This window comes from Pinus tabuliformis, chromosome 7 (genome assembly GCF_031772625.1).
Source record: "Pinus tabuliformis cultivar Carrire ecotype Pingquan chromosome 7, CPIR1, whole genome shotgun sequence".
In the NCBI taxonomy this organism is placed as follows: Eukaryota; Viridiplantae; Streptophyta; class Pinopsida; order Pinales; family Pinaceae; genus Pinus; species Pinus tabuliformis.
In genome coordinates, this window is record NC_142293.1 from 89505661 (window position 1) to 89519102 (window position 13442).

The window sequence follows — 13442 nt, forward strand, 5'->3', positions numbered from 1 at the left end:
CGTTGGTCGGTCTTGCAAATTTTAACTATATGTAACTGGCAAATCACCGAGTGACATGCCAATCAAATTCCATCGCTCGTGAAAGGTAATCGTATCGTTATGGTTTGTTACGTGGATTGTTTATCTTTTATAACTTTTTTATATAATAAGATTTTGTTGAATTTCCAGTTTAATACAAAAGTGCAGTTTCAAGGTAACAATGCAAAAAAGAAGGCCGTATACATTTCCACGGATGAAAAGAAAAGTTCGGTATTCAAATAAATCATAATGTTGTACGGGTAAAATTGCTTTGGAGATTTAAGACGTGATGTTTTTGGCTTCGAATTCTTTTCAATGAAGTTCAGTTATTACGTTAACATTAATGTCGCCTCATTAATTTGTGAGAACATTAATTCTCAGAAAGGAATAGTCTATAATGCGAATTTTTAGAATCTGATGTGACCTTCCAATGAATGGATGGCCATTGGCCATACATGGCATAGACAGTTCGACGACCATTTCAGTTTTCCGGCAGTTGTACAGCTCTCGCCGATTTCTGATTTATACATTGAATGCCTCGCCAATTTATTTTTGCAGCCAACATTAATACAAGAGTGCTGCTCCCACGCCCATTTGAATTTCACGAAGTTTCCTCCCGTGCCAATTTGAATTTAAATTTTACTACATCTCGGCTCGCAGTTGAATTGTGTTGTTAATGCCTCAACCAAAGCCAGTGGAGCTACCCATCGCATTGCTCGCAATGAGAGGAAAACGGGCATCCACATGCTCTAACTCCACATAGTCTATCTCTTGTGCTAGTGTCATTATAGACTACTCGGTTCTGGGCACTCTGAGTTACCAGAGTTGCCAACTATGGAAAATTTGGTATTTCTGGAGGAGCTGTGGGCATTCAGGTTGGTGAAGCTGAAGAATATACTGGCGTTGGCACAAGCCACAAAGCTTAGACGCCTAATTGTTTGTAAGTGCGTTGAGTTAGAAAAGCTTAGAAGGCTAACTGTAAAATGTAGAAGGCGTTGAATATTGTAAGTGGTTGGAGATGCTTAATACCCCTGGTTCTCCTAACTTACAGTGGCCTTAATACCCTTCGTTGTCCTAACTTAGATTGTCTTAGTGTTCGCTGCGATATGAGTAGACAGAATTATAATTAAAAAATAAATAAAATTATATTACCATGCTCATAACTCTGGTTCAAAGACACCATTAATAATTTAAAATTTCAATCCTCTTTATGCTTCTCAAAATTTATATTGATAATAATTAATATAAATATGTTCAAAAAATATTAATCATAATTATATTGATAATATTAATATAAATATGTTATTTTCATCTAAATATTTTTAAATAATAAATATTATTTATCATATATTAATATCTAAGGATACGTCTCATCTTCGTCTACGAATGGTATTTTCAAATGGGAAAGAATGGTTTAGTAAACTAACTAGTATGCTCCGCGATGAGCCGCCTCACTAACCTCGAATACGGCTGAACACCCATGTAGCAGCAGATTCTGCTTTCGGTTCTTACAGCAGCTTTATAAGATATATATTAGTATACCCTGTAGAGTCAGAAACAAGGGAACAATTTTTTTATTTATTACTAATTTATTATTGATTATAATGTTATAATATTGAAATAATTTTATTTTTATTATATATTTTTATTGTAATAATAACTGAAATTAATTGTAAATTTTTTTGTAAGTACATATTATAATAGAAATGAGAAGGTAGATCTAAGTTGTCTTATGATATTATTTTATTTGTAAAATAAAATATATTTTTTTACTTTGCATTTTTTTACCAAAATTTATGAAGAGTTCTAGATTTTAGCTATGAGAAGTAAGGAGAAAAAAGAGAACCACTTGTTTTCCCTTTCACCTAAGTTCACTTATTGCAAAAGGGGATGTTGACTCATTGTGATCAAACTAAAAGGGTAGACCATTGTGGAAAGAGATCAACACACATATTGTGCATTGATCTTTGAAAAGCCATAAGTTTCTTATTGCATGTTGGATTGCACGTTGTTGGCATTAGCCTAGATTCTTGACAACCTTGGTGTTCATCATTCCTTGCTAAGTCATAAGTTTTCTATTACATGTTGGGTGATAATGTTTTGGCATTAGCCTACAATTTATAGTGGCAACTAGTTGACTTTAAATTGGGCCTATGGTAATCTCTACCCCATCTAAATTTGATATTGTGAACTTTTAGGAGAAAATACGTGTTCTTAAAACATGTTTTAATATAATAATAAGTACTTATCAAACTCTTAAACAATAATATTTTTAATAATTAACCTTTATTTTTTTATATATAAGTGGCCATTTCCTATTATGCACAATTAGTTATAATATAATGGGCCAGAGTGACGCAAATGTTTGCTTGACTCAGAAAACCAAAGCCTTTGTATCAATTGACCCAAAGTACATAACTGATGGGCTATAGTATCATCAGGGAGACTCCTAATTAGGACAACAGTCATAACTAGAAAATACATGACAATTACAAAGCTCAACACCTTACATGAGTCTACTATCATGAAACTACAAGATTTCCTTTCTTTGGAACTACAAATGAAATTATGCGATGCATGAAGTTTCATATCATTAGGATCCATAATGGCTCTTTATGGGTGGAAAGAGAGTACCAAATTCATGTTGATGACATTCAAAAACTCACTAGGTTGTCCTTGCATCCTTAGGATGTTTCAACAACATTCTAGAGCACCTCAAAACATGTCAAGAAAAAGGGCGATGCCAATCTTTATGAAAAATCTAGCACTAAATGCAAAGGTTGTGACGCTATCATCGCCTTATTAACAATGGAAAAGTTAAGTTTGCATGCTACATTATTGCAAGAAATGTCACACGACATTATAGCAAAGGAGAATGCACATTAGACACTATTTCTTTGCTCAAGCTGAAGACATTGATAAGCAAATCCATGGATTAGAGGAGGAGTCACACAAAGCTAAGACTACTCTCCAAAACATTCTGCCTATTGCCAAAACTAAATATATGCAGATACTCAATGGAAAACCTTACTCTCTTCGTGCGATGAGAAACCAATTATAGAGACTACACCTCACTTTATTCATCAAGCTACTACCTTGCTCCACAAATGGAAAATTGCAATGGAGGATTATAACAGTTTCAAGACTCAAGCTTTGTAGAAAATTCCAAAGTTAGGTCCTCTATTTGAAGGAGAAGCATCTATATAGGGACATGATGCATTTGCAGTAGTTGTACAACTGCAAGAAGGATCAAGTACACAAGGAATAGATTGACTTGAGGGTGAGTCAATATATTGTGGTCAGGGCTTGTTGGGTCCTTTGTTTTTGGGAGAAAATTTGATCAATTTTAATAGAAAAAGATCCACATAGATAAGCAACACAAACATAGAAGAAAGTGGTTTAAAAAACCAAAAAGCAGCAAAAAGAAAGAAGAAAGTGGCAAGGGAGGAAAAAGAGCTAATACATTGGGACTCGCCAAGGTCGTGGAAGAAGGATCAAGAAGTTGAATTTGAAATAATCAAGTGAAAAGTGGACCAAGCAGTTGGATCTTATCAAGATGGTTAAGTCAGACCAAATCAAGTGAGCGTAGACAAGATCAAAGGAGCAAAGCTATATATAGCTGCCAAGATGAAGCTACAAAGAAGGAGATGAAGAACAAACTCGTCTTGTTGTTGAAATGAGAACTGAAGTCCTTTGTTATGTATTTGGTTGTAATTTTGTCCATATAGTTGAAGAAGTCCTGAATAGATCTTGCGTAGCTTTTGTAGATCTTTGATGTAATAGTTTGGATTTTGGGGTTTAATAAAAGAAGAATGTTGCAGGAATCTATGTCTCTGATTATATATATTTGAACTTGTCGTATCGAATGGCCCTTTCAAAATTTTATAATTCTCTATTAACTCATCTTTTGTATTCTTTTGCTATCGTGTAAGTGTTATTTGAGGATCTGTCAATGTTTGTGGGATTGGAGTATAATTTAATTAATAGAATGAATCTTGTTCCTTTCTAAAATCCCAACACATCACTTAGAAGTCTCAGCACGCCTCGAGTAAGACTTTTCTCCCATGCAGAGGAATGAAAATGTTGGCGTTGTGCTAAACTACAACAAACTCCTTTGTTGGCACCCTATGGTCGAACCCTGGGTCAACACTGAAAACTTTTCAACCAACAACTACAATACAAGTTCTCATCCAAGCTAGATGTGGTAGTTGTACTAGGCATCAAACCATAGTATAGAGGAATTTGAATCCCAACCCATGCTTGTGGCAAATCATTCTTTATTGTCGCTAAACCAAGTTAGGAATCAAATTTCAACCTAATCAAGGAGCGTAAACATAACTAAGTCCTTATGACCTTATGAGTTGCATGAGAAGTCTACATTCAAGATGAAGTCAACACTATGTAGTGTTCTTCTTCGAGATGGAAATAATTCATGAGATAGAGTATGATCACCTAAGGAAAACCACCTTCCATATCCAAAGCCCCATCCCTACCATTTTTGTTCATGCTCTCCATCTTTGTCATCTTTGTCAAAACCATTGCGGAGGAGTAGACTTGCCTCCATGCAAAGAAAACCACAATGCTTGGAGAAAAAAAAACCAAAAACCAAAAAATGAAAAGTGAAGTAAGTGTGTCAAAGAGTAGAGGATGGTTTTTCCTAAGTTTACCACTAGATGTGAGATGGAGAGGGCATGCGAGCTTCATGTAGAGCCACACATTTCGCAACCCCTGCTTAGTGGAAGGTGTGGAGAGTATTCATGAACCTAGTTGAAAGAAAATTAAATAAAAATAAAGCTAGAATCACTTTAAAATAAAAATTTATTTCTATTTTAAACTTTTTTATTATTTATTTATTTAATTAGGTTCCTTTTATGATTCTAACATGTTGAGTAGGTTTCTTCTCTCTACTTTTAGCATGTGCACTAATTGAACCATGAATACTCTAGGAACATTCACATCCCAACATGAGAGTTGACGAAAGCATCTACTTCAAGAAACTTGTGTTTCCTATTTCGGTTTGGTAGTTTCAACATTTTCTTGAAAAGTTTCAAATCTAAGAGAACTGAATTATTTTCCTGTAGAACAACTTTAATATTTCTAGTCTTAGAATCAAAATGGCAGGCACACTAAGAAATAAATTCTTTGAAATCAAAGACCTCCAAAACACATCCAACATTAGCAAAAACATGTAGTTCAAATTTGATTGTTGAACTTTTGCTTAGTCGTCAAATTCAATACCAATAGTATGCCATCGAGCAATGGAAGTTTTATCATGTCGAGTGAGTGAATTAGTTGTATCCTCGTGAAATAATTACTCCTTTCTTTTACTCACTATAAGGCTTTGATATACATGATAGTTCTAGTGTTGTATTACAAATCTCATAGTTGTTTAAAATATTAGTTTATGGGTAACATTTACTAATACATCCCTTCATGTAGTAACACCTTCATGAGGACATGCAAGAATCATAATTGGTGTTAATAATCAAGGACATGTGTTTCACGGAATCATGGAATATTTGATTTTCATAACACCATATCACCACCTTTTTACCTTGAGGATGGGACTTTCTTAAATGAGTTTGAATTACCTTCGTAGAGAGAAAAATTGGTATTTTTTAAATTCCACTAAGTATGGTTTGTATGTGCACAGACTTAATTTATAAGAGTATATGATATCATAGTGTGAAACATTCATATGTGTGAAGATATAAGAGTGTTAAGAAGAGATTATGGACTATATACTGGACACTAACAAAATATGGCTAAGTATAAGAGTAATGTGGGAACAACTATAAAGCAGAAAATGTGTGAAGTACAAAGTTCTTGTTTAGGTGATAAATTTCCACACAAAAGCTTGAAACATATAACTAAGTATGAAAGTGTTAATAAATTTTACTATCACAACTGCAAAAAAAAAAAAAAGTAACACAATATACTCTAAAAAATAAAAAATAACATTTCAAAAAATTACAAAGCAACACTAAATATATTTCCATCTAAACATTTGTTTTATAAAAGCTTTATTTCCCTTTATTTTTTTTAAGCAAAAAATTACATAGACATATATATGTTTCTTGTTTTATAAAATTAAATTTTTATTTTCTTATTTACTTTATTTTTATTATAATTTTTTGTTAAAATAACCATATATATGTTCCCTGTTTTATGAGATTAAATTTTTATTTTCTTATTTACTTTATTTTGATTATAATTTTTTTCCTACAATAACATGTTCTTGTCACTAATGGAAAAAAATATATATACACAATATACCAAAAATATCATATACCATTTCAAAAAATTATAAAGCAATCGTAAATATACTAATAACTAATTATTAACTTTGAAAAAATTATATTTTTTTTCCTCTTACCTTTTTTTAAATAGCAAAAGAGTATATTCATAGCTATGTTCTCTTACTTCATAAGGTTATGTTTTATTATTGTCAATAGAATAGTTATGAATATTTTAATAATAAAAAATAAGTTAATTAATTTTTATACCATTTATTTATTTATAACTTATTTTAAAATTAAAATATACACTCTCGGATTTTTTACAAATAAAAAAACTTCAACCGATATTTGGTTATAGGAATAATTTCCTATAAGATTGTTCTGTTTTGTACTGTAAAAGGAACAATTAGTCTCTAATTTCAGCCATGGATATTATTCGATCTAATTAAAAGAGGCGCAGAGAGGACTTTAAAATATTAATGATGACATTGTACAAGAGCCATGAGCACTTATGAAATAGAAACTTTGAGAGGCATAAACATACTAAAATTTTAAACTATTAATGATGTCTTTGAACCAGAGTCATGAGCACGGTAATATAATTTATTTTAAATAATAATTTTGAACATTTCAAAAGTTTAATGAAAGTTGTTTGACGTGTAAGATTCTTGCCAATCCTCAGCGTTACAGGCTTACTGATATCGCACCGAAGACTCGGATATTGTAAGAACAACCAAGGGTATTAAGCAACTGTAAGTGCCTACAATAGTCAACGCCTTTCACATTTTTTTTTTAATGTAAATCAAGAAAGAGCACTCAGCGTCCTAAGCTTTGTCGCCTGCGCCAACCCTGCTATGCTCTTCAGCTTCACACATCCGTCTAAACTCAACTCCTCAAAAGATACCAACGTTTTCATACGTAGCAACTCTTCTAACTCAACGCACCTACAAACAATTTGGCGTCTAAGAGCTTGTGCCAACGCCAGTATATTCTTCAACTTCACCAACTTGAATGCCCACAGCTCCTCCAAAATAACCAAATTTTCCATAATTTACAGCTCTCGTAACTCTGAGTACCCAGAAACCGAGTAGTCAATAATGATAGATTCCGTAGAGTTAGAGTGTGCGGATGCCCATTTGCCTCTCGTTGCGATCGGTCTGAGGTCCAGGAAGAAAGACCCTAACAGACTTCCATGATAGCTCCACTCGCTTTGGCCGAGGCAATATTCAAATGCGCGCCGAGATGTAGTAAAATTTGAATTCAAATTGACGCGGGAGGCAACTTCGTGAAATTCAAATGGGAGTGGGAGTAGCAGTCTTGTATTAATGCTGGCTGCACAAATAAGTTACCGAGACATTCAATGTGTAAGTCAGAAATCGGCGAGCGCGGTACAACTGGCGGAAAACCGAGATGGTCGTCGAACTGTCTATGCCATGTATGATCATCTATCCATTGAAAGGTCACATCAGATTCTAAAAAGTCGCAGTATAGACTACTCCTCCTCAGAAATGGTTGCCGTCTTCAGGGGTTAAATTTGACGCCCGTATGCCCGTTTTTTGAGTTTTTACACGTTAAATACGATTGGTTTCCAAATCTGCACGTCATCGCTGACTGGCTAATAATATTTGAAAAAGTCATATTGACGGGTATATTGAAAATTAACAAGTTTTAATTTATATTTATATATATATTATTATATATATACACCGCATACTGCAGTGACGGCACTCCGGAGTCCGCACTCATTTGAATTTCAAATTTGATTTCCCGCTTTGTTTTGAAATATCTTGTTGCGCCTTCTTATCGGACGGCATGGTCTATTTCATCCAGAGTTTCAGGTTTGTGTTGGTGTTGGCCTGTGTCTGCAGCGCTATCAACGGTGGAGAGTTCAGATCTCGAATCGGACAGCTATGACCAATTCAGCGATGATACACATTCTTGGTCGCCGGTTTGCCGTTCATTTGGTTCCCAAGTTTTTGGCGCTTGCTTGTGCTCTGCTCTTCCTTCCTCCGTCCAGTTCTTCGAATATGGTGGATACTCTGTCACTGAGGTCCAGACAAGAATTTCTGGGTTGTCTTTTGCAAAGGTAAACTGCTGAAATCCATCCGCTTAACAACACTGAGCTCGTAAATTCCTTTGATTTGTTGCTTTATGTCATCTACATAATTCTTTTTATTAATTGTTACTACCTTCTGAATACAGAAATGGCGGGTACAGGCTTGAGCTTCCCCAACTATCCACCCTTGCAGATTTGGTTCATTCTAGCAGATACCGGTGCGGTTAAGCTTTCCGGGTAAGCTTCATCTTGAAGTATTTGTGCTTTGGGTTATACGAAGGGTTTGGCATCCAACGAGATCTTGAAATCCACTTTGATTGTAGTTGTGGGTGTTATCTGCCTGGTTGTATGTTTCTATTTAGAGGAAAAGCATCCCCTTATGCCTCTTGTTATACCTTCTAGGTTGCGCCACCCTTTGCGGACTGTTTTGTTGTTTTGTTGCTATTCTTGCCGGGGGCCTTGTAATTTTACAGAAGTAATAATATGTATTTATATTTTCTTATCAAGGGACATGATATGCAACCATGACCATGACAAGTTTTATGCAACCATGACCATGACAAGTTTTCTTTTATGATTATGATGTATTGTTTCTTGGAATACCTTCCTTGGGTCGAGGCCCCTGATATCCTCGAGTGTATGCTATCTTGTTTTCCTAGTTGATGTAATTTGAAAACGAAGCATACCTCCTGTGTATGCTATCTCGTTGATGCCAAACCCTTCGTCTTGAAGTAAGGTTCTATTCGCAGATTTACTGTTATTATAATTATGGGTTTCTTGATGTCGCCCTCTTATAATGAAATATTCTATGAAAGTTCATTTTCGGAATTACGCACAGGTTTGCATTATCTATAACTAATTTGACATGTTCAGTCTTTTCTTTGGCTCTGTGGGTATGTTACTGTCCTAGAACGGAAAGAACCTGGATGATTCGTCAGTGAACACATGCATGACCTTTTAGGCAGAACACAGGAAATGGACTTCACAGAGGCATCGATCTTCCGGCAGTATGTCGATAGTGTAAAAGTAGCAAGAAAGCTTTATCGAATAGTATTATTTCGAGTGATGAAACTACTTTTATTGGCCTTTCTATACTAGGACTGGTTCTTTGACTGCGTTGCTGTTTGCTGATTGGGAAACGGAAAAGAAATCAAAGCGTTTTGACCAGCTGTTTTGGTTTACCCTTCTGAAATGCTAAGTGTTTATGGCGCTGGTTTTTTGGATTTTGAATTGTCCAGGCTTGGCTTCTTCATCTGTAGATCCATGTACCAGCACAGGATGATATAAGCCGAGCTGAGCAGAGATTCATGATCCTAAATTTGAACCATAGATCCTTGTAACATTTCAGGATGATAAAAGAGGAATCCTCGTAACATTTCAGGATGATAAAAGGGGAATCATTGAGCATAGATTTGAACAATAATTATTAGATTTGAATTTTGAACCATAAGACAATAGGCTTTACTCTTGAGTACACAAAAACTTATGTCTGAGAGGGAAACCAAGGTAGAATGATTTGACATACTATTAGATTTCATATGCGAGCAAAGCAAAGGCATGCCTGAGCATAACTTCATTACATTTGATTCAATAAGCCACCAATCACGCAAAAATGGCAATAATCCTAGTCTCTCACTGCGTACTCTCTTAATGAAACCTCGTATTCACTTAGATAAAACTGGTAAAAATAATTATTAAAAGTCAAATGACGGGCCGTTTAAAAATAAAACTGTCATAAAAAATTTCACTGATGGGTAAGGGGACCCGTCAAATTTAACCCCTGGCCGTCTTATTTGAACAACTTCTCTGCCGGCGGCGCCTTCAATGCATTTGGTGAGACAAAGGAAACAAAAAATTGCGTCATCTTCGAGGTGCCTGCCACTGCCACTTGTGTTAAACAGTTTATTATTATACCAGTAGAATAACAGTGGTCTAAGGAGGCTGAGGAGTTCGCTCTGAAAGTTGTGGAAATTTGATTATATTTCACTAAAATCTAGTCAGGATTTTTGTAAATCTAATATATAGTTTAACAACTATTAAAATTTTATGTATTTTAAATGTTTTTGATGGTGCTGAATCTATTTCTACTATAAAACACAATTCAAACAGTACCTCTATCAAATTTTTTAAATTATTTTTACTTATATTCCAACTACTCTGAACAATTCCTCACCCGACCGGATGAAACCGAAAAATGCCTGGATGAAACCCAGAAATGTTCATTTGAGTGATTCCACCCGACACCGTGCTGCTTCTTCAATGTACATGTGTCTCTATATGCCGGTCAAATTTGCCATCGCCATACATCCCCACCCAGTTACTCTCCAAGGTGGCACGCCTTTAAATACTATGGCGCCACTATTTTCATTCATATCCATTATCCAATTCTCCCAACAGCAACAGCAAGTGCTTGTCAGATTACGCAAAAGATTGTTTGCTTCTTTGCTCCCCCCACTCGAACACTGAATCGTCTGTTACTTCATCTTTAATTGACTCCATCATTCCAAATGGACTATCGATCAATTGATCATCGCTGTCTGCTTAATTTAGTTAATATTGCAATGTTGAATCGTCTGTCACTTCATCTTTAATTGATTCCATCATTCCAAATGGACTATCGATCAATTGATCATCGCTGTCTGCTTAGTTTAGTTAATATTGCAATGTTAATGGTAGCAGTGTCATCTGCTCTTGTGATAGTAAAGAATGAGAATGGGTTAAAGGTGGGTTACTACCGCGATAGGTGCCCTGAGGCGGAGGCAATTGTAAGCGCAGCCGTGACCGCAAATCCTGCCGTTGCACCTGCTCTCATCAGAATGCATTTCCACGACTGCTTTGTGTGAGGAACTATACATTCTTATAGTTACATATCGTATATGTAGTGGTATATATCAATTTCATGCCATAATCTGGTCATTGGTGGTTGCAGGGTTGCGATGGATCAATATTGATAGATTCTACAGCAGGAAATCAAGCAGAGAAGGAATCACCCGCGAACAATCCGAGCCTCCATGGGTTCGAAATAATTGATGAAGTAAAGTCCATTTTGGAGGACAAATGCCCGAACGTCGTCTCATGCACTGACATCCTTGCCTTTGCTGCAAGAGATAGCGCCTACCATGTAATTCACCTACCCATACCCTCTCTTTATCGCTCTGTGATATTGTAACTGTATCTTTATATTCATATTTCTGTATATTGGTATTCCCGCAGGCTGGCGGATTAATTTGGGAAGTGTCAGCAGAACGAAGAGACGGAAGGATCTCTCGAGCATCAGACATCCCAGGGAATCTCCCTGCTCCACAATTTAATGTAAACCAACTCACACAAATTTTCGCTGCAAAATATTGGTCACCGTCCGACTGCTACTGATTAACGATAATGATGAGCATCAATCGTATTTTAACATAATTTAATATATTTTCAGGGGCGCATTCTATCGGGGTTTCTCATTGCTCTTCATTCAGCGCAAACAGGCTTTACAATTTCAGTGGAACAGGAAATCAGGACCCCAGTATGGATTCTCGATTCGCTTTGTCACTGAAAGCCAAATGCCCAATCCCTACTTCTAACTCAAACTCTGATCAACTGTGCATTTGGATTCATTGACACCCAGACGATTAGATGATAAATATTACATTGATCTTCAAGTAAAACGTGGAGTGCTGACCTCTGATCCGACGTTGATGTCGAGTCCATCGACAGTCATAATGGTGAAGATCAACTCCAAATACACATCTATTTGGAGGAAGAAATTTGGAAGGGCAATGGTGAAGATGGGTGAAATAGGTGTTGACAGGGTTGCAGGGAGTGATCAGGAAAAATTGCCGGATTGTCAACTAACCAAACTCAAACGGAAGCGAAGGAACTGTGAAACCGGACATGCCAGAGCCAACTATGATTTATTGCAATTATCTTATGTTTTTATTCCAAGTAGGGTGCAATTTCACTAGTGCATTACTAGTATTGTTTGTTTTATATTTTTTTTTTCATTTGTTGAGTATTCCATTTGATTGGGGAGCCGTTTACATAGGCGGAGGAATTGTGTTTAACGGCACAAGTGGTTGGAATCCGAGCAAAAACTTAAAACACAAAACTCACACAACTTCATTCATCTATTTGGTCAATTACATCACACTTATATAGGAAATATGTGCAACTAATTCCTAACCACTCATAACCAATTCTGTTCAACCACCTACAACTAATTCAGTTCAACCACTCATAACTAACTATTTCTGCATTATTCTCACATCCTCCCTTAATGGAGAAATGGATTTTCTACAATACCTAACTCACTTCTAAAAACTTCAAATTTGATTTTACCAAGGGGCTTAGTAAATATATCAGCCACATTATCCTTGGTGTTACAAAATATCAATCCAATTTCATTTGACTCAATTTTCTCACGTACAAAGTGGTACTGTAACTCAACGTGTTTTGTTCTAGCATGGTAAACTGGATTATGTGCTAATTTGATAGCACTCTGATTATCACAATTGATACATGTTGCACCACTTTGCGCTTCTTCAAGATCTGCAAGAATTCTCCGCAACCAAATAGCTTCACAGGTGGCATTGGTCAAAGCTTTGTACTCTGATTCTGTTGAAGATAGAGAAACAGTTGGCTGTTTCTTACTACTCCAAGATACGACTCCTGATCCAATATGAAATGCATAGCCAGAGGTAGATCGTCTGTCATCTGGATTTCCTGCCCAATCTGAATCAGAAAAACCTGTCAGTACAACATCAGATACATCAGTATACATAATACCAAGATTCACTGTTCCCTTTAAGTATCGGAGAACTTTCTTTGCAGCATTCCAGTGATTTCCTGAAGGCTTAGCCATGAACTGACTAAGGATACTGACTGAGTATGCAATGTCTGGTCTGGTAGTGGTGAGATAGTTCAAACTTCCCACTAACTGACGATATAATGTTCCATCTGCCTCTTTCGAACCATCTTCTTTGTACAACTTTGCATTCTGTTCTAAGGGAGTTGACATAGCTTTACAATCTGTCATATTGAACTTTTTAAGAATCTCCTTTGTATATTTGCTTTGAGTGATCAATGTTTTACCAGTTTCTCTCCATACCTCAATGCCTAAACAGTAATGCATTTCACCCAAA

General features: G+C 35.8%; 1 long non-coding RNA gene and 1 pseudogene across 1 annotated transcript; both read left to right on the forward strand.

The window, feature by feature from the left end:
- The first annotated feature begins 8091 nt into the window (after nt 1-8091).
- LOC149245397 (uncharacterized) lies at nt 8092-9027 on the forward strand. The gene is made up of 2 exons (XR_016265537.1): nt 8092-8343; nt 8460-9027. It is a non-coding gene; the product is annotated as an uncharacterized LOC149245397 (long non-coding RNA).
- Nucleotides 9028-10982: 1955 nt separating this feature from the next.
- On the forward strand, nt 10983-12156 carry LOC149245398 (peroxidase 5 pseudogene; annotated as a pseudogene).
- The last annotated feature ends 1286 nt before the right edge of the window (nt 12157-13442 follow it).